The 20,308-nt window shown below is 37.2% G+C and overlaps 1 pseudogene; it reads right to left on the bottom strand.

Moving 5' to 3' along the window:
* Nucleotides 1–4,984: 4,984 nt before the first annotated feature.
* LOC127543698 (serpin B6-like) overlaps nucleotides 4,985–20,308 on the bottom strand; it is a 28,625-nt pseudogene continuing 13,301 nt past the window's right edge.

Raw genomic sequence — 20,308 nt, 5'->3', positions numbered from 1 at the left:
CTGTTTAGGATATTTACTTCTTCCTCTGTTAGTTTGGGCAAGCTGTATTTTTGGAGGTATTTTTCTATTTCATTTAAATTGTCGAATTTATTGGCATAAAGTTGGGCAAAGTAACTCCTAATTATTGCTCTAATTTCCTCTTCGTTAGTGGTGAGTTCTCCCTTTTCATTTTTAAGACTAACAATTTGATTTTCCTCTTTCCTTTTTTTAATCAGATTTACTAAGGGTTTGTCTATTTTGTTGGTTTTTTCATAGAACCAACTCTTAGTTTTATTAATCAATTCAATAGTTTTTTTACTTTCAATTTTATTGATCTCACCTTTTACTTTTAGAATTTCAAGTTTAGTGTTTGACTGGGGGTTTTTAATTTGTTCCTTTTCTAGCATTTTTAATTGCAAACCCAATTCATTGACCTTCTCTTTCTCTATTTTATACAAATAGGCCTCTAGAGATATGAAATTTCCCCTTATTACCGCTTTGGCTGCATCCCATACATTTTGGTATGATGTCTCATTATTATCGTTTTCTTGGGTGAAGTTATTAATTATGTCTATGATTTGCTGTTTCACCCAATCATTCTTTAGTATGAGATTATTTAGTTTCCAATTATTTTTTGGTCTACTTCCCCCTGCTTTTTTGTTGAATGTAATTTTCATTGCATCGTGGTCTGAAAAGGATGCATTTACTATTTCTGCCTTACTACATTTGAGTTTGAGGTTTTTATGTCCTAATATATGGTCAATTTTTGTATAGGTTCCATGAACTGCTGAAAAGAAAGTGTATTCCTTTCTGTCTCCATTACATTTTCTCCAGAGATCTATCATATCTAACTTTTCTAGTATTCTATTTACCTCTTTGACTTCTTTCTTATTTATTTTGTGGTTTGATTTATCTAATTCTGAGAGTGCAAGGTTAAGATCTCCCACTATTATAGTTTTACTGTCTATTTCTTCTTGCAGCTCTCTTAGTTTCTCTTTTAAGAATTTAGATGCTACCCCACTTGGTGCATATATGTTTAATATAGATAGTGCTTCATTATCCATGCTACCCTTTAGCAAGATATAGTGTCCTTCCTTATCTCTTTTAATTAGGTCAATTTTTGCTTTAGCTTGATCTGAGATCAGGATGGCTACCCCTGCTTTTTTGACTTCACCTGAAGCATAGTAGATTTTGCTCCAACCTTTTACCTTTAACCTGCATGTATCTCCCCGCTTCAGGTGTGTTTCCTGTAAACAACATATTGTAGGATTCTGGCTTTTAATCCATTCTGCTAACCGCTTCCTCTTTATGGGGGAGTTTACCCCGTTCACGTTTATGGTTAGAATGACCAATTCTGTATTACTTGCCATCTTGTTAACCCCGGTTTATGCTTTCCTCCCTTCTTTCCCCTTTCCCCCCTTCCAAGTATTAAGCTTGTGAGCACCCCTTGCTTCTCACAGCCCTCCCTTTTTAGTATCCCTCCCCCCGCCTTAGAGTTCCTCCCCCTATCTTACCCCTTTCCCTCCCAGTTCCCGTATTCCCTTCCGCTTAGCTTATTCCTTCCCTTTCCACTTTTCCCTTCTCACTTTTCAATGAGATGGGAGAAGTTTCACCATAGATTGAATATGTCTTAAGATTTTTCACTTAAAGCCAATTCTGAAGGCAGTAAGATAACCACTATATTCATCCCCCTCCATTCTTTCTCTCAGATATAATAGGTTTCCTATGCCTCTTCATGAGATGTACTACCCCCACTTTACCCTTTTTCTGGTACAATGTCCTTTCCACATCAATTTCTAGAACAAGGTATACATGTATTCTTTATACATCTATATAGTCAAAATATAGTTCCCAAGATTAATCTTTACCTTTTTAGATTTCTCTTGAGTTCTATATTTGTAGATCAAACTTTTTGTTAAGTTCTGGTTTTTTCATCAGAAATAGATGAAATTCGCTTACTTCGTTGAATGTCCATCTTCTTCCCTGGAAAAAGATGCTCATTCTCGCTGGGTAAGTTATTTTTGGTTGCATACCAAGTTCCTTAGCCTTTCGGAATATCATATTCCAGGCCCTTCGATCTTTTAATGTGGATGCTGCCAGATCCTGGGTGATCCTTATTGTGGCTCCTTGATACTTGAATTGGGTTTTTCTAGCCGCTTGCAATATTTTTTCTTTCATCTGAGGGTTCTGGCATTTGGCCACTATATTCCTTGGTGTTTTGATTTTAGGATCCCTTTCAGTGGGTGATCGATGAATCCTTTCAATGTTTATTTTTTCCTCTGTTCCTATGACTTCTGGGCAGTTCTCTTTGATAATTTCCTGGAAGACAGTGTCCAGGCTCTTTTTTTCATCATTCTTTTCTGGAAGTCCAATGATTCTCAGATTGTCTCTCCTGGATCTGTTTTCCAGGTCTGTTGTCTTCCCCAGAAGGTATTTCACATCCTTTTCCATTGTTTGATTTTTTTGGATTTGCTTGACTGATTCTTCTTGTCTCCTCGAGTCATTCAATTCCACTTGTTCAATTCTGATTTTCAGTGAAGTATTCTCTTCACTCACTTTTTTAAAATCTTTTTCTAATTGTCCAATTGAGTTCTTTTGTTCTGTGGAATTTTTTTCCATTTCGCCAAATTTGTTTTTTAGAGAGCTGTTTTCTGTTTCCAGTTCACTAATCCTATTTTTCAAGGATTTTACTTCTTTATCCACTCTCTCTTTAACTTTCTCCAGGCTCTTTTGCCAAGCCTCCCTCTCCTTTTCCCAAGCTTCCCTCTCCTTTTGCCAAGCCTCACTCTGCTTTCCCCATTTTTCTTCTAGCTCCCTTGTGAGAGCCTTTTTAATCACTTCTATGAGGTTCATCTGTGCTGAGGAACAGATGATCTCCTCCTTTGGGGATTCACCTGGGGACTGCCTGTTTTTAGTCTCCTCAGGATTTAGAGTCTGCTCTCTATCTGTATAGAAGCTGTCAAGGGTTAAAGTCCTCTTCAGCTTCTTGCTCATTCTGTCTAATAATCAGAGACAAACTACCAAAGAAAAACAGAAAAAACTGGAGTCTTTCTTTTGGGGGGGGGGGGGGCTGGGTGTGTTATCGAGCTTCCTCTACAGACTGCAGGGGCAGCAGTGAGGCACTAGCAGGACTGTGCTGCGCCTGCGCTCTGAGATCCCAAAGCGTGCTGAGTCACTGAGGGGGGGGAAGGGGGGGGGGGCGGCCAGGTCCTGAGAGACTCCAGCTGTTTGGGGTTGTATTCTTCAGCCCCGGTGTTTTTAGCTTCTCTGCTGGGCTGCTGACTTGCTGCTGGAGTAAAGTATCCAAACCTGTAGCGAAGCTCTCCCCGCAGAAACGGCTGCGATCACTCCCCACCCCCTCTCCAGTCTGCTCCTGTGCCCTCACTGCCGCTGCCCGCCGCCTGCGCCCGATCTAAAACCGCCCCAGCCCTCCAGTAAAGACAGACCTTTCTTGGCGGATCTCAAGGATGGCTTCTCTTGGTAACTATTTGTGGGCTTTTTTCAGTCAAGCGTTGATTCAGAGGCTTGTAATGAAATGGATAGTGAGAGAAAGCGTGGAGCTTATGCAGCTGTGAGCCTCCTCTCCGCCATCTTAACTGGAAGTCTCAAATATGCCCTTTTTGTTAACCTACCTGCTAGCAGTGGCTGATAAAATTGATTGATTGTAATTTATCCAGAAACCTGTGCCTCTTGAAAATTTTTACTGATACCAAACAGAAAGGTCACTTGGTCACATCTACTTTTAAGGAAAATTATTTTGGCAACAGGATATAGGATGAAATGGAATGAGGATAATTTTTGCAAGTGATGATGAGAATCTACACTAAGATGGCAATTGTATGATTTATTTTATTGTTGAGCTCCAAAAAGATTTTTTTCCAGAGACCGCCTTCATTATTTCATGAATCCTGTTCCCTAGACTCTTACCATTCCATTATAAAATCTACCTCTTCCTCTAAGAGAAAAAGCATGGCACTTGGTGTCTATCTTATTGATAAAGGAGTAGCAGATAGTAATATTTAATTTTCTTTTTGTACCCAGGACCAAAAATGAGGATGTGGTGACAGAGGGAAAATGGGGTAGAAAGTTGGTGTCAGGAGCTCAGCATTGTGCTTGGGGAGAAATTAATTGATATATGTAATACCTTTCTGGAATTGGGCTGTGGGCAGAGGACTGAGGTGTAATGATGGGCAAAGGGAGGGACTCTATTAATAATTAATAAAAACTGATCATGAAATGTACTAGGGAACACAAGCATGCCCTCAAAAAAGAGTACCTGGGACACACTTTGAAAATTACAACACTCAATGTGCAGAAATCACAAAAGCATACACAGGGAATCCCAGGTAGAGAATTTTCCACAAGGACGTGAGGGAAACAGTATGAGGGTAAAGACTCCATCAAGAGTAAATGATCTCTCTCCTTTTATTATTTTCCCTCAGTTTCATGTAAAACAGTATTTTTTAATACATATATTTTTAAAAACAAGTTCTGCATTTTCTCCCTTCCTCCCTCAAAAAGCGGCTCCCACCCATTGAAAAGCTATTGTGGCCATCTTTAAGAGCTCAAAGCATATGAGCCCTTCAATCTCAGAGGTAAGATGAATGAGGCAGGAGACTCATAGAGTGTGAAAAGAGCTCAGTTTATTATGCTGTACAGCCTTGTTGATAGACATTTCTGCAAGCGGGATCAGCAGTGAACAGTAGGCAATCCCCAAACACCATTCAGAGAAGCAGCTCGTGGGCTTTACCTATGCTGGTATCTGCCCGTGGGAGGAGAACCATCCAGCACTTCAGCAGCTGCTCACAGGGAGAGGTCCTGTCAAGGCATCCCTGCTCATGAGCAAGTAGCTGTGACCCTCTGGCTCAACACTCGTTCCTATGATCACAAATCACTGCTCCTTGCTCAACAAGGGCGTTTCCGCAACGTGGCAGAAAACTTATTGTGCACCAGAGGTTGAGATGGTCTTTGTACTCCCTGTCAGCGGGGTCCCATGGCTTAGCAAGAAGGCACATGTGAAGTTATACAAAACGTTTCCATAAGAGACATGTTGTAAAAGAAAAGTAAATCTCCCCCCATCCCCCAATAAATGATTTCTTTATGGAGAGACCACTTTGCCCCAAATTTTGAGCTGTTATCTCGAATAAGAAAAAGGAAAGGATGGTCAACCACAAAAAAAGAACCAAGACAAGATCCCTTCGCCCTTACTGCAGTGGCAGCAGCTGCTTCTGTGCCTTCTTCATTAACTTCTACATAAGCCTTGTGTAAAACCTTGGATAGAAATAGGTCCTTCCCAGCTGATATCCCAGAGAAGTCAGCCTTGGACATATCAAAGGCATCTGACATGCCCAATTTTTGAAGAATGTTTTCCACGTCTAAATTCTCCTCCAATTTAAATCTGGGAAGAAAAACTGCCATCTCAGTCCTCTCCATCCTCTCTGATTTTAACCAATCTGTTAGTTTCTCAGGAGTAAGTCTTTCTTCCAACTAGAAATAAAAAACAAAGTATATTGTAAATCTCAAAGGATTTAATTTATTTAGATAAATACTCCTTTACTACCTAGTATGTGTGAGGTTACTGTGTTAGATATGAAGTATCCTGAGGGAAAATGTTCATGCCTCCGGAAGCTTCTATTCTACTTGAAAAGTTAGGAAAGTGATAAATGCAGAATCAAGCCAAAGGCATGTATTCATTCTCATTCATTCTCTCTCTCTCTGTCTCTGTCTGTTTGTCTCTGTCTCTGTCTCTGTCTCTGTCTCTCTCTCTCTCTGTCTCTGTCTTTGTCTCTGCCTGTCTGTCTCTGTCTCTGTCTCTGTCTCTCTTTCTCTCTCTTTCTGTCTCTGTCTCTTTCTCTCTCTCTCCTTGTCTCTCTCTGTCTGTCTGCCTGTCTGTCTGTCTCTCTCTGTCTCTGTCTGTCTGTCTGTCTCTCTCTCTCTCTCTATCTCTGTCTGTCTGTCTCTCTCTCTCTGTCTCTCTCTCTGTCTCTCTCTCTCTCTCTCTCTCTCTCTGTCTCTCTCTCTTTCTCTCTCCCCTTGTCTCTCTCTCTCTCTCTCTCTCTCTCTCTCTCTCTCTCTCTCTCTCTCTCGCTCCTTGTCTCTGTCTGTCTGCCTGTCTGTCTGTCTGTCTCTCTCTGTCTCTGTCTGTCTGTCTCTGTCTGTCTGTCTCTCTCTCTCTCTCTGGCTCTGTCTGTCTGTCTGTCTGTCTCTCTCTGTCTCTGTCTGTCTCTCTCTCTCTCTGTGTCTATTTATCCCTCTCTGTCTCTGTCTGTCTGTCTCTCTGTTTCTCTCTCTGGCTCTGTCTGTCTGTCTGTCTGTCTCTCTGTTTCTCTCTCTGGCTCTGTCTGTCTGTCTGTCTGTCTCTGTCTGTCTGTCTGTCTCTCTCTGTCTGTATATCTCTCTGTCTGTCTCTCTCTGTCTCTGTCTGTCTCTCTCTCCCTCTCTGTCTCTGTCTGTCTCTCTCTCTGTATATCTCCCTCTCTGTCTCTGTCTGTCTCTCTCTCTGTGTCTCTGTCTGTCTCTCTCTGTCTCTGTCTGTCTGTCTCTCTGTGTCTCTGTCTGTCTCTCTCTCTGTATATCTCTCTCTCTGTCTCTGTCTGTCTCTCTCTCCCTCTCTGTCTCTGTCTGTCTCTCTGTATATCTCCCTCTCTGTCTCTGTCTGTCTCTCTCTATGTCTCTGTCTGTCTATCTCTCTGTGTCTCTGTCTGTCTGTCTGTCTGTCTCTCTCTCTCTCTCTCTCTCTCTGTCACACACACACACACACACACACACACACACACACACACACACCTACATTCAGACAGAGAGGGAAATTTCTCTTTTCTGTAATTTCTTTCAGATGACCTTAGATTCAGAGCTGAAAGGGGCCTTACAGATAATCCAGTATATATGACTATTTAACAGATGAGAAAACTGAGGTTACTTCAGGTCCCTCAGGTTGTTGAGTTAAAATTCCAACTGAGATCTTCGACTCTGACTTCAAATACAGCCTCTCTTTCCTAACCAAATCTCTACCCTACAACCTTGTCACTTAAACTATACCCCATGCTAGTTACCTCAGAAAATAGCTTTCATTTTCCTACTCCACCTTTCATTAATAATTTCTAATCTTAAACTTCCCTAGCACTTTGTAGCCTTCAAAATACTTTCACAGATTATTTTCTCTTCAGTCCCCACAATCACACACTGAATTATTTCAAGCAGAGATTATTCCATTTTACACATGGGGAAAATGGCTTAAATTTTCCTGGAAAGGCAAAACAATGGCATTTAAATTGGTAAGGCTGTACTCAACATGACTGAATGCTGGGTTTTACTTGTACTATGGATTTCCAAAACTGGGCTGGTTCCTAGTCATAACAGGAGCTCATCTTGACCAGATTGATAATCAGTCCTTGATCTCTCTGAGCTGCTAACATGATAGTTCTCCAATGAAGTAATCAAACACTAGAATCTGGGCTTGTTGCTGAACTATTTATTTACTCACACTTCCGTCCCCAACAATCTCTCTTAAGTCTCAGGGATTCCCAATCACATCTGGAGCTCTGCTTATCTGGCTCCCATTCTACTCTCCTTACCCACTTCAGCAAGATCAGGAAACTCAATCCCCTTTCACTGTAGTAAATCCAGACCCTGATATGTTATTAGAGATTCTAAATTAACTAGTCTCAGGTGCATCCTGCTGCTATAACCTTCCACAGGCAGGACCTATTCCTGAATACAAGGGCTCCTCCAATACCATACTCCACCTATTTGTGATATACACAGAGATAACACCCTGTAACCTTCAGTCATAGATCTACCACTAGATGATTCTTTTAAAGGATTGGATTATTAAAGCCTAAAATTCAAATGAAGTGATTCCAGCTCTGAACAAAGTTTTTTTTCCAAATTTTTCCAGAAGTAGGTAGCATATCGCATTCTCTTACCATTTTTAGATCTGTGTTCTCATCTGGAAGCAAAATGACCATGTCCATTTGTCCTCCAAGATAAGGCAGAACTAGGACCTGGGTAGACACATCTTGTATGTGCGTCGTCCTAAATTTAGATTTCAAAAACATCATTTGTACTGGTTTCTGCTTCTTCTAAAAGGAAATGAATGCATGTCAAAATGAATCCAGGGCAACTGAAGGAGGCAAAAAAAATCAACACAACTTTCTAAAAAAGCACATTTTTTGTGCCTTTACTTCACGTTTCTAGATTATAAACCCTCTGAGGGTATAAATCAGGTGTCTACAGAATTGATGCTTTCTTGTCCTGGGGATTTTTTCCTTAAATGGAAATGGGCTATATTTATTTATAGAAAAAAAATTTTTTTATTCTTTTATTCTTTCCTCTGACATAGAACAGCTCTTGGAAGGTATATATGAACAAAAATAATTTTAAAATCAAAGCTTTCCTAAGTCTTTTTCTTTATATGGGACTTCTTTTAAGTAAAGCACTTATTGTTCTCCTGTTTTCTTCTTCCCCTTCTTTCTATAAAAACAAGAAAGGCTGAAAAGTATACGAAGTCCACAATCAAATACTCAATTAATATTCAGGATGAATGAGTTTCACTCAAATGTTTTTTATTACTTTTTCATCTAAACTGATAGTATTTTGCAAACTTTATCCCCACTGAAAGAACTTTCATATGTCACCAATCTATGAGCACCATAATTGAAAAACAAACTGCAAATTTTTTTATTTCACTCAAAATGCATTATACATACTCATAAGATTTATATATATTTTGCGGTGGTAATTATTAAAGGAAGTGGAGAGAAAAGTCTATTCCTAACCATTCTCAGTTCTCAAATCCCTATATGTTCTCTTTAAATTTTGTAGAACATTTTACATTATTTCAACTAGTATGGGTGTTATTTTTTGTTTTGGATTATAAAATAATTTGTCTAACAAATAGCACTTTCCCCCCCAATTACATGTAAAGACTATTTTAAACATTCTTTTTAAAATATAATTTTGTTTTTCCAATATTTCTCTCTTTGTCTCTTCCCTCCCTTCTCCTTAAGATAGTAAGCAATTTGATATGTCCTGTGGGATTACCCTTGAGATAAATAGGTTAATGTAAGTTATAGGTACTTCCACGTATTCAGATACTTTTTAATAATATCCTGCATCATATCTCGACTTCAATTGATATTCAAATTTCTTTTTTTGATTACCAATGAAGCTTCTGACATAACAGTACATTAATGGAGAAAATTTTCTTTGTTCAGAGAATTTTGTTTATTCCCTGAAATATGAGGTATTTAACAGCTGGTTTGACAGTTAACAGAAAAGTATTCAGATAAAAACTGCTTTCTCTGGATTTCTGTATATGTATGCATATAGGGAGATTTGTGTGTATACACAACACACACCCTTATTCATCTATATCTACATAGACACATACATATATATTGACATCCCAAAAAGTCTCTATGCTTTGTTATACTTTTATTACTTGATACCAATTCACATTGATCTCTCTCCTCTAAGTCCTTTTGTACTTTTAGTCTGTTCTGTAAAATGGGAAGGTTCAACACTTTTCTAGCATCTGAGCTCAATGAGATAATTCTTTATTATATCAGAATATATAAAGATTTATCCCCAGTAGGGGGTAAAAAAGGATGAAGAGAAGGTATGCTTAAGGAAAAAAAAGGGAAAGAGTTAAATTCAGAGTCGGATAGAAAAGAATGAAGATCTTTTAGACCACTGATAAACTCTGTTAAGCTTAGACCAAAAGACTTCTTTTTAAGAAAAGTAGCAAAAGTCTCCTGAATTAAGAGGAACCTGAATAATAGGAGATCAAACAGTGATCTAGCTGAAAAAAATAACTATCTCCAAAGAGGGTCTTTTCACTTCTCTTAGGTTTGCCTTGGTTCAAAGTAATTTCCCACATATGTTCCTAGTTACCAGGATAAAAGCTATTATGAAACAGAAAAACACAAGTGTAAAAGCATGCTCTCTTCTTCCATGAATTACCACGGCAAATTTTTAAGTAATTAAACACACAGAAATGGCAAGAAAGCTGCCTTACAAAGGATATTGTTATGAGAGATTCTGAGGTTTGGAAATAAGAAAAATGGCTGGGCTAACTGGTGAAGTAAAGGAAAACTGAGATATAAGATTGAACTCTTTATTCTATCAGAATACAAAAAGAAAAGATGGAGGGGGAGTCCCTCAGGGGAGAAAAACAAAAATGAAGAGAGGAAGAAGAATTAAGTAAAGAAAAGGAAGAGTTTGGCTATGTGTTGTTAGAGCTTCATGTAGATCTTAAGAAACAAAGGGAATATGCTGATTCTTTCCCATTGTCTCAATTTCTGATGAGGTCCCAAGACATGGTAAAACTGCCACTTACCTTGCTGATTTTGAACATCTGTTTTCTTGTACTATTTTTGTCAAATTTTTTCTCCCATTTCCCTTTGAAATAGATGGCATTCACAAGTAACAGAGAGGTCCGTGGATTAATGGAATCCTTAGTGAGAAGTTCCACAATCTTACCTGAATTAAAACATTAGAGATTAAATTTAGCAAAGATATAACCATGATCACATCTAAAATAATAAGATATCATATAGAAGCATTTTATCAACCCTAAATAGTTCAAGATAGCCTCCCCCTTCTGATATTCCTCCTCTTCATCACCATTATTACAGTGATTATATGATCTAACAGAGAATACAAGTATAATTATTCACCTTCACATAGCACTATCACGCACTAATAAAGACTGCAAACCTCTCTCCATTAATTGTTATCAAGGAAAAATACATAATGAAATCTTTTCTGTGTTTCGATGTAAAAACAAAAATACTTCTGAATGTCATGATCAGCTTGCAAGAAAGCAACACTTTCAGCTACACAGCATTATTCCTTTCTGTGAGTAACTTAAAGAAAAATCCTCTTTACAAATCCAAAATATGTTAAGATCTAGGATCTCATGTAGCATCATAAAAACCTTATAAGGTTTTTGCTATATTAGGATAATACCCCTTGATAAATAGAGAAATTGAGCCTGGGAAAGTGAGGACACTTATTCAAAATCATAGAGTTAGTAAGGGACAAGTTTTGGATTTGTGTTTTCTGACCCCGAGGCTTTTCAGTTTGTGATGAACACGTATTTTAAAATCAGCCAGAGTCAGGAATTCAGGTTAAGGGAAAATCTTCGATCTTTATTCTTTGTGAAGGTGAAGGGGGATTGCTATCGCAATGTAAGCAGCCATGACATGAACCCGCCAGCTGTCTGTCTCTCTCTCTCTTTCTCTCTCTCTCTCTCTCTCTCTCTCTCTCTCTCTCTCTCCCTGCTCCCTCCCCTAAAGTCGTCCCTATGTCATTTCTTATACATCAGAACTTACACAAAGAGTAGGCAGGGCCATTCTTTATCCAAGCATGTAATAATAGAGTATGGTCCAATTACTATTTAGCCTCATGAGCTTGGGACCTAAGTGCATCAATTCAAGCTTCAACCCATTACATCAATTTTGGTTGTAGCTTTTGTTCCTTTATATTTTTTAAATTTATTTCACCAAATACTTCCCAATTACATAGAAACATAATTTTATATTAACTTTTAAAATTTTTGAGTTCTAAATTCTTTCCCTCCTTCTTCCACATGTGCCCTCCTTGAAAAGATAGGCAATTTGATATTGATTATAATGAGAAGACAGACAAAACCTATTTCTATATTAGCCATATTATAAAAGACAAAAACAATTTTTAAAAATAATCCAAATCCAAATTCAATCAATTTGAATGCAGAGTTTGTAACTATAATCATTTAAATTCCTGGGTTTGTCTTCACAGATAGACTTCCAAGTATTTTATTTCATCTGCCATTTTTTTAACTCGAATTTCTCTTTCTACCTTTCAGTTGGGTTTTATTGGTAGAACAGAGAAAGATGGCTGAGTTACTTGAGTTTATTTTTTATCTTGTAACTGCTAAACATGTTCATTGTCACAACTAATTTTTTTCTGATTTTTTTAGATATACCATCATGTCATCTGTGAAGTGTAATGCTTTTTGTTTTCCTCATTGCATGATTTTCTTCTTTCAATTTCTTTTGTCTTTTCTTATTGCCAAAGCTAGCATTACTAAGATAATAATACTGGTGATATGGATGTCCTGGTTTCAGCCTTAATCACAGGGAAGGCTTTAAGTTCAAACTTGTTAGAAGGCTTTTTAAATTTTAGATAGATATTATTTGTCATTTTAAGAAAGACTCTATACTATACACAAAGAACTACCAAACTGTGCATACTCTTTGATCCAGCAGTGTCTCTACTGAGTCTTTATAACAAAGAGATTATAAAAATAGAAAAAGAACCCACATGTGCAAAAATGTTTGTGGCAGCCCATCCATTGAAGAATGGCTGAATAAGTTATGGTATATGAATGTAATGGAGTATTGTTGTTCTATAAGAACTATAAGTAGAGTAATTTCAGAAATGTCTGGAGAGACTTAAATGAACTGATGCTATGTAGAGTAAAGTGAGTAGAACCAAGAGAACATTGTACATAGCAATGGCAAGATTATGTGATGATCAGCTCTGATGGACATGGCTCTTTTCAACAATGAGGTGATTCAGGCCAATTCCAATGGACTCGTTATGGAGAGAGCCATCTGAATCCAAAAAAAGAGAACTGTGGAGACTGAATGTGGATCATAAGAAAGTATTTTCATCTTTGTTGCTGTTTGCTTCCATTTTTCTTTCTAATTTTTTTCCTTTTTGACCTGATTTTTCTTGTGCAGCATGATAAATGTGGAATTATGTACAGAAGAATTAGACATGTTTGACACATTGACACATATGCTGTTTAGGGAAAGGGGCTGAGGCAAAGGGAAGGAGAAAAATTTGGAACATAAGGTTTTGCAAAGGTGAATATTGAAAACTATCTATGCATGCATTTTGAAAATAAAAAAAGTTATTATTAAGAAAGGCTCCATTAACTCCAAAGCTTTCTAGAGTTTTTAATAGGAATGGGTGTTGAATTTTGTTTTTAAAAAAAGCTTTTTCTTTATCTATTGAGAAAGTCATATGATTTTGATTGATTTTGTTATTGATGTGATTAATAATATAATTTTCTTAATATTAATATTGAACTAGTCTTAGATTCCAGATATAAACTTCATCTTCTTCTAAATGTTTTTTTTTAATTTTTGCATCAATATTCATTATGGAAAATGGTCCGAATGTTTTGGTACCTCATTTACCAACCTATTGTCTTTTCACAAATTTTTTCTTTATTTTCATTACTTTACCTAATTTTTCCTCTACAACTCTTATTTTACTTTCTTTACCTGCTCTAGGAAATTTGTTATGACTGTATCCAATTGCTTTTTTTTTAAAGCTTTCCTCAAAATTGTTTTGACTTCTGCATCTGTATCTTGATTTTCCTGGTTACCACGGCATCCTTTTATGATCACTTTCTTTTTTATTTTTTGCTTATTTTCCTTAGTTCTGAATTTGACATTTTATGTTAAAACAGAGTCTGTTTGAACTACTAGTTTTCAGAGCAACTTCTGGGGGTTTGAAATTTTCATTGTTTCCAAGGAGGTATGATCTGGTCAAAGGTGTGCTTCCTTCTCGGTATACTGTACTCTGTATCCCACAAGGGCTCCTGATTCCTTGGGACTATAATCAACATTGCTTATCAGGACCCTTGTTCTCATGGGACCAGAAACAATATTCTTCCTCAGGGTTATTGATTCCTTGAAACCAGAAGTGATCCTTAGGGCTCCTGCTTCCTCTTCACTGACAGTGCTCCTCTTCTCCCTTTGGCTATGACTCAGAAGTGGGTATAGGTTATGGTGCTGTTCAAATAATATCTCATCCTGCATCTAGTGCTGACATGGGTGTCTCTTGTACCCTTTTTTGACCAGTTCCAAGTCTTCTTTCCATCTTTGACTTAAGAGCTCCTGACTCTGCTGTTGCTTCTCTTACCACTATCTGCTTCCATCACTTAGTTATGGGTTCTAAGTCAGTCACTATCCCCATGTCACATTCTCTTTTTTTGACCCCATAAGTACTGAAGCTATACTTTTTGTTTTTCTAAACCGGTTCTTTCTTTAAAGAAAGGTACACATGTTCATCAAAGTTTCTAGTCTTCTCTCAAAGCCTTTTGTTCCTTTCTTTGAAGAATGTCTCACTTTTATCTTTTCTTGGTTCTCCCCCTCTAAAAGTTAATTTGAGGCATTCTTTTAAGGTTGTTTAGAGGGAAATCTTGGGAGGGCCAAACTGAAAGCTTTCTCTATTTTGACATCTTGCTTCTGCCCCTAGAACTTCCTAACCTCCTTACTTAGTACTATACCATCTGTTGAAAGAAATACTTTCCAATCACAAAAATAATTCTGTGAGTTTCCACAAAGTACATGGCCCTGTAATAGTATCCTATTCACAATGCATCTTATTCATAATTTAGAGAAAGGAAAAAATGAGTTAATTTAAATATGGTCATTAGAATAAAATATGTACAGCATAAATGCATGTAAACACATATATTTAAAAGACACAAAAAGGTAGGAGAATAGGGTTTTACTTTGATACAAGGATATGGTAATATTGTTGAGGTGGATGGGAAACTGTAGACAACAGCATAAAATGGGAAATCTCAGACTCCTAAGATTTGAATGTTTTTTGAGCCATTCAATCAATAGAGAAATGCACTGTGATTGGAAATGATTTATTCTCTAGGCTAATTGCTACATTCAGAAGAATTATTTGTATGGAGGACATTGAAAATGAGGAGAAAAACAAAGAAAATTAATAACATTTCATGGACAGATTTTTGCACATTTTTGTTGCTTAGAAATCACTCCTTTTTAATACTTTACACAAGAGTTAACAAAATCAATACTCAACATTTTTGAAATAGCTAAAACAAAATCCCATTATTTTTTACCTTCAGTCTTTTCTTCTATCCACTTATTTATATATTTTCTTGCTTTCCCTGATGCATTAGCAAAATCAAGTTCTTCCATATTTGAATGATAGAATTTCTGACAGGATTCCTTAAAAGACTAAACAATAAGATAAACAACATAACCAATTGTCACAAGTCCATCATTAAATTGCATCAGTACACTGCCAGGAAGTTTTGGACCCCTTGTTCCTAACTGTCACAATCATGTTACAGATCTTCATGAATTGGCTTCTAATCTTTGTGTTTGACTTGGATGAATTTTTAAGCTTTAATCTAATGAAGCTAAAGACCTTAAAATTAGATATCAGGGCTTGTTAAATCCATTTAACTTTTATTAACACAAAAAGATCACTTAAAAATCAGTGACTATAATCAGAAAATCTAGAGGAATCTAAATGATATGCCAATAGTATCTAATAAATCAAGTTATTTAAAAATCAACTGTCAGATTGAGATGATTACTCCCAGCATTCATTTTCTATAGCATCACAGGATCACAGATTTAGAACTGAAAAACTTTAGAAGACATCCAGTCCAACACTTCCATTTTTACTTAGGAGAAAATTGAGGTCCAGTGAGATGACTCTTCCTAATAGTAAATAACAGAGGTGAAATTTGCTGATGTCCCCTGGACCACACTATTAATCCCTAAAAAGTATGGAAAATAACCCTGCGTTCCCAGACCTAACTTTTTCAAACAGTTCTAAATGAATTTTTACAGCATGACAACAAATGAGATACTTGTCATCTTTCCATAACTTGAAAATGTCATTAATTTCCTTAAGTTTATACAGAGAGAAATAATAAACAAGACTTACTGAGATAAAATCATGAGTCTTTTCTCCAAAGAGCCCGTTGGCAATTCTTAACAGGCATTGATCACCAGATTTATTAGCTTCTGCAAGAAAAGACTGGAAACTGTGGTGGACATCTATACTTTTGTTTAAAGAAAGAACCTGTTTAGAAAAGAAAAAAATAGAATTTTACTACTGTTTTCTTTTCTTTTAAAACAATAAAGAAATCCTCAAAGGAAAATCAACTGAAAGTTTCATAGAGACTAAAAGCATTTTAAAATAAGATTGGAGGCTATCACTCAGCTCTTCTATAAGCTTTCTTAGCCCCCTATTGCCTTTAGGAATAAATTCAAATCCTTTTTGTTCAGCATTTAAAGCCCTTTAAATATGGTTCCAACCTGCCTTTCCAGATTTATTATACATTACTGTACTTCCTATCTTTTCCTTCCTCCCTCCTTTCTCCACCTCTGCAAAAAGTGACCTTCTAGTCATTCCTCAGATCAAGGTAAGAAGGTAAGATTATTCTGCATTAGTAACTTTAGGCATATTTCCACCATAAATGCCTGCTGTCTATAACACAGAGGCTAGAGAGATCACCCACAGATTAGAGTTTTCCCAACTCTCTATGACTGAGCTACTGACAAAGCTCATCTCCTTTGAGATGTGACTTTGGAGAAGTACAATGTTTCATATAGTTTGCTTTTTTGTTTATTTGTTTTCTCTTAGTCCCCAGTACCTGTTGTATCTGTGCAGCAGTATTTCCCTTGGCCCCCTCTAAGACCATCACCAGGGCACAGTAAAGGCTCAGGGGGGAATAAAACACATTCTGTGAGCTATCTTTTTCACTAATTTCTTTAAAAACATTCAAGGTAAAAGTGTTGATTGCTTCAAAGAGGGCAGCCATCACGTCAAACCTAAATGAAAAGACAAAGAGACATACTACATGAACACAGGACATTTTGGTGTACATCCAATTATTCCATTTAGAATCTATATCATCTCCAATAATTGACCTTTAAAAATAAATAATAAAGTGCATTTACAAAGGGCTTTATGTTTATAAAACTTTTGGCATATTAATTCATTTCATTTGAAAAGCAACCCAGCAAGATAGGTGCTATTATTTTGCTCATTTTACAGATGAGGAAACTGAGGCAAATGTAAGTAAATTAAATTGCCCTGAGTCATACAAGTAATTAGGATCTAAGATAGATCTGAACTCAGGTCTTCCTGACTACCAAGTCCACTATTATATTCACTGCAGTACATAGTTGCCTCCATAAATGAACAAAATAATACAAATTAAGAGTAGGACACTAGAGAAATGCCAATAATCTCAACTTTGTTCCTTATTATTATCTTTATGACATATCTAGAAAATGCTTTAATATTTACAAGAGACTTTTTTTATCAATTTATTGCTCCCCAAATAGAAATATAAGTGATTAATATTTCTTTCTGATCACCTAAACAACCTCTTAGCTTCCTGCTGAAGTTTAGAACTGCTACCTAAAATGTCACTCATACTAACTGCATATAACCTAACTTTCTGCTGAAGCTTAATTCAAATTGCATCAATATTACAAAGCTTCCCACTTTAGTTAATAATAGTCTCTACTTGATCTCCTAAAAAAATTACCTGGACAATTACTTACAAAAATTACCTGGATACATCATCTGGCACTTACCCCACAATCCTTTGTCTAGTTAATACTTATGTGGATAACACTTCCATAAGATCTCTTCTGGGAAGGCAAGGGCTATTTCTTTTGCCCCAAGGGAAGCAATTTGTCCAAGAGAGTAAGGACAAGGGCACTGTGAGAATTGGGCAGATATTTTAGCTTGCGTCAACAAATGGGAAAGTAGCAAAAGAAAAGACATAATAGAAAAGATTTACAATATTCTCTTCTGCTGCTAGAAAAAAGTCGAATTCAGAAAGTCATATCATAAAAGGAAAAAAAAGAACAAACTACAGGTGTAAGTATGTATAAGGTGGAGACCAGACAAATCAAAAGCAGAAAGAAACAGTGTTAAGGTCAGAAAGCAGAGTCGAGACTAATCAGACAGCCTAAAGAAGTCTCAATAACCAACAGGAGTAAGGAATTCTGATTTTAGCAAACTAGAGTGATTACCGAGATAAGTCACACCTTTTACAGCATCTATGTCAGCAGAAAGTCAAGGTTTTCCAATCAAAGAATCACAGAAGAGATAAAAGAGACCTCCAAAGTTATCCAGTCAAACCCATATCAAAAAAAAAAAGTTATCATTTCACTAGAGGGAATGATTATCTCTCAGTGCAACACATTGCAATTTTAGACAATTTCAGTTGCTGTGATATTTTTACTACATTAAGCCTAAATCTACCTCTTTGTAACCTCTACCTTTTGCTCTGAGTTCTGCCCTCTCAGACCAAGCAGAGGTAAGTCTAATCATTCTCCCACATCAATCTTTCAAACTCCTGAAGATAGCTATCCTATGTCTACTAACCTCTCTCTTCTAAAATTAAACATCCCCAGTTCCTTCTTGCAAAGTACTTTCTTCCTTTTTCTACTCAATTCACCCTCCCCTGGACATGCAGATATGATCCTCAGAACTAGTGACAGTGTTCTAGATGTACCCTGTCCAAAGCAGGAAGGCAGCAGCATAGCAGTGGGAGAGAACCAGTCAGGAGAAGGGACTTCAAGTCCCATCTCTGCACTCACTATCAGTATGTCCTTGGACTTGGTGTTTCATCTCAATGTCCTTAAGTGCAAAATGAGGGGCTTGAACACGATCACCTCCAAAGTGTAGCTGTTACTGCTTTCCCATTGCAGGATGTGCCTCTCCTAAAGCAGCCTATGCTCGTATTAGTTTTTCTAATGTTTGTACACATTGGTGACTCATATTGAACTTTCTAGCTACAAAAAACTCAGATTTTTTTTCATGGAACCATTAACTAGTGCTACAAACTTTTCTTGTATTGATCAACTTGATTTCTTGCACTATTTGTAAATGAAAGAACAAAAAATTGTCGGTAGGAAGATCATGATGCAATAGTCTGTCAGTTACATGATGGCATCCCTGCCCTGGTTCTGGACAATGGACGATGCTCTTGAGCTTTCTCAGTCACCAGGGAGTGAAACAAAGCTGAGTGCTTGCTTCCATGCTTTTTAGTATGATGCTTTCTGTCATGATATCAAATGCCTTCAAGTGCCTTTAGGAACATGACATCAAAGTCAACTGCTGCCCTGGTGGTCAATTCTTCAATTTGAAAAGGCCACAAGAGAAACCTAAAGTGGAGGGAGTTTTGGTGCGTGATTTTTTGTTTGCAGATGATTGGGCACTCAGTGCAGATTCTGAATCTGAGATGGAAGAAAGCATGGATAGATTCAATGCTGCTTGGAATAATTTTGTCCTAACAAGTAACACCAAGAAAACCCAGGTGCTCCATCAGCCAGCACTACAGCCTCCACATGTGGAACCATTTGTTATAGCAAATGGAGTTTTGAATGTTGTCAGTAAGTTGATTTTCCATGGCAGTATACATTGCAGAGATATAAATACTGATAATGAGCTTGATACACAGATTGCAGAATTTAACTCAGTGTCTGGGAGGTCAAGAGAGAAAGTGTTGAAGAGGAGTATTAGACTGACTACCAATCTGAAGGTCTACAGAGCTGATCTCGTTGTATGGCTGTGAAACCTGCACAGTGTACCTGAATCAAGAAACTGAATTACTTCCTTTTGAATTGTTTTGGGAAGATCCTGAAGATCCCCTGGCAGGGAAAGATACCAGAAACAGAGATCTTTTCTCAAACTAAACTGCCTAGCATTTAGACTTTGCTGTAGAGAGTACAACTCTGTTGGGCTGCTCACAGTATTCGAATATCAAATATGCTGACCAAAAAGATTTTTTTTATGGAGAGCTCACATAGGGCAAGCACTCACAAAGTGGTCAGAAAAAGCAATCCAAGGACACTTTTTGTCATTGAAGACATTGGCTCAGGACCACCCAGTGTGTCTTGCCATCATCAGAGAAGGAGCTGAGCAGAGCAGAATTGACTTAGCTCAGAAGACATGTGAGATGTGCAAAGTTAGAGAATTCACCCCAATTGTTCAAAAGATCTATTTATTTGTGTCCAACCCTTCGCAGAACATTCCAAGTTCATATTGGTCTGATCAGCCACAGTCAGCAACACTAACTTGACTCTAACATAGTGATGTCCCTTTGGACCTCTTTAGGAATGAAGCACAACAACTGATGGAGACAGCAAAAGAGCACTCAGCTGCTCTAGATGAAGTCCTATTAATCATTCTTGGTAAACTACACCCTTGGGTGCCAAAAGAATTGGCCGATGGAATTTCAGAGGCACAATCTGTGATATTTTTAAAAATCATGGTAAAAAGCAGAACTCACTTCAGGAATCCTGGTTCCTGTCAGCATCCTGCCCTACAAATAATCAAATTAGAATGTCTGCTCCATGTAATTCTTTGTGCTCCTCCAAGTTATGATACATTTGGTAAGCAATTTAATTATTTCCCTCTGCTGCTGCTGCTAACAAAACCCTCTCACATAATTCTTCTCCACCCTTTCACTGTGTTTTGCTACAGACAGAAATCATATGCATCTACTATTTTCCTCTGTATCCTTATA

Source organism: Antechinus flavipes, chromosome 1, assembly GCF_016432865.1.
Source record: "Antechinus flavipes isolate AdamAnt ecotype Samford, QLD, Australia chromosome 1, AdamAnt_v2, whole genome shotgun sequence".
In the NCBI taxonomy this organism is placed as follows: domain Eukaryota; kingdom Metazoa; phylum Chordata; class Mammalia; order Dasyuromorphia; family Dasyuridae; genus Antechinus; species Antechinus flavipes.
The sequence above is the reverse complement of the archived record's forward strand: the minus strand, read 5'-3'. Positions and strand labels throughout refer to the sequence as shown.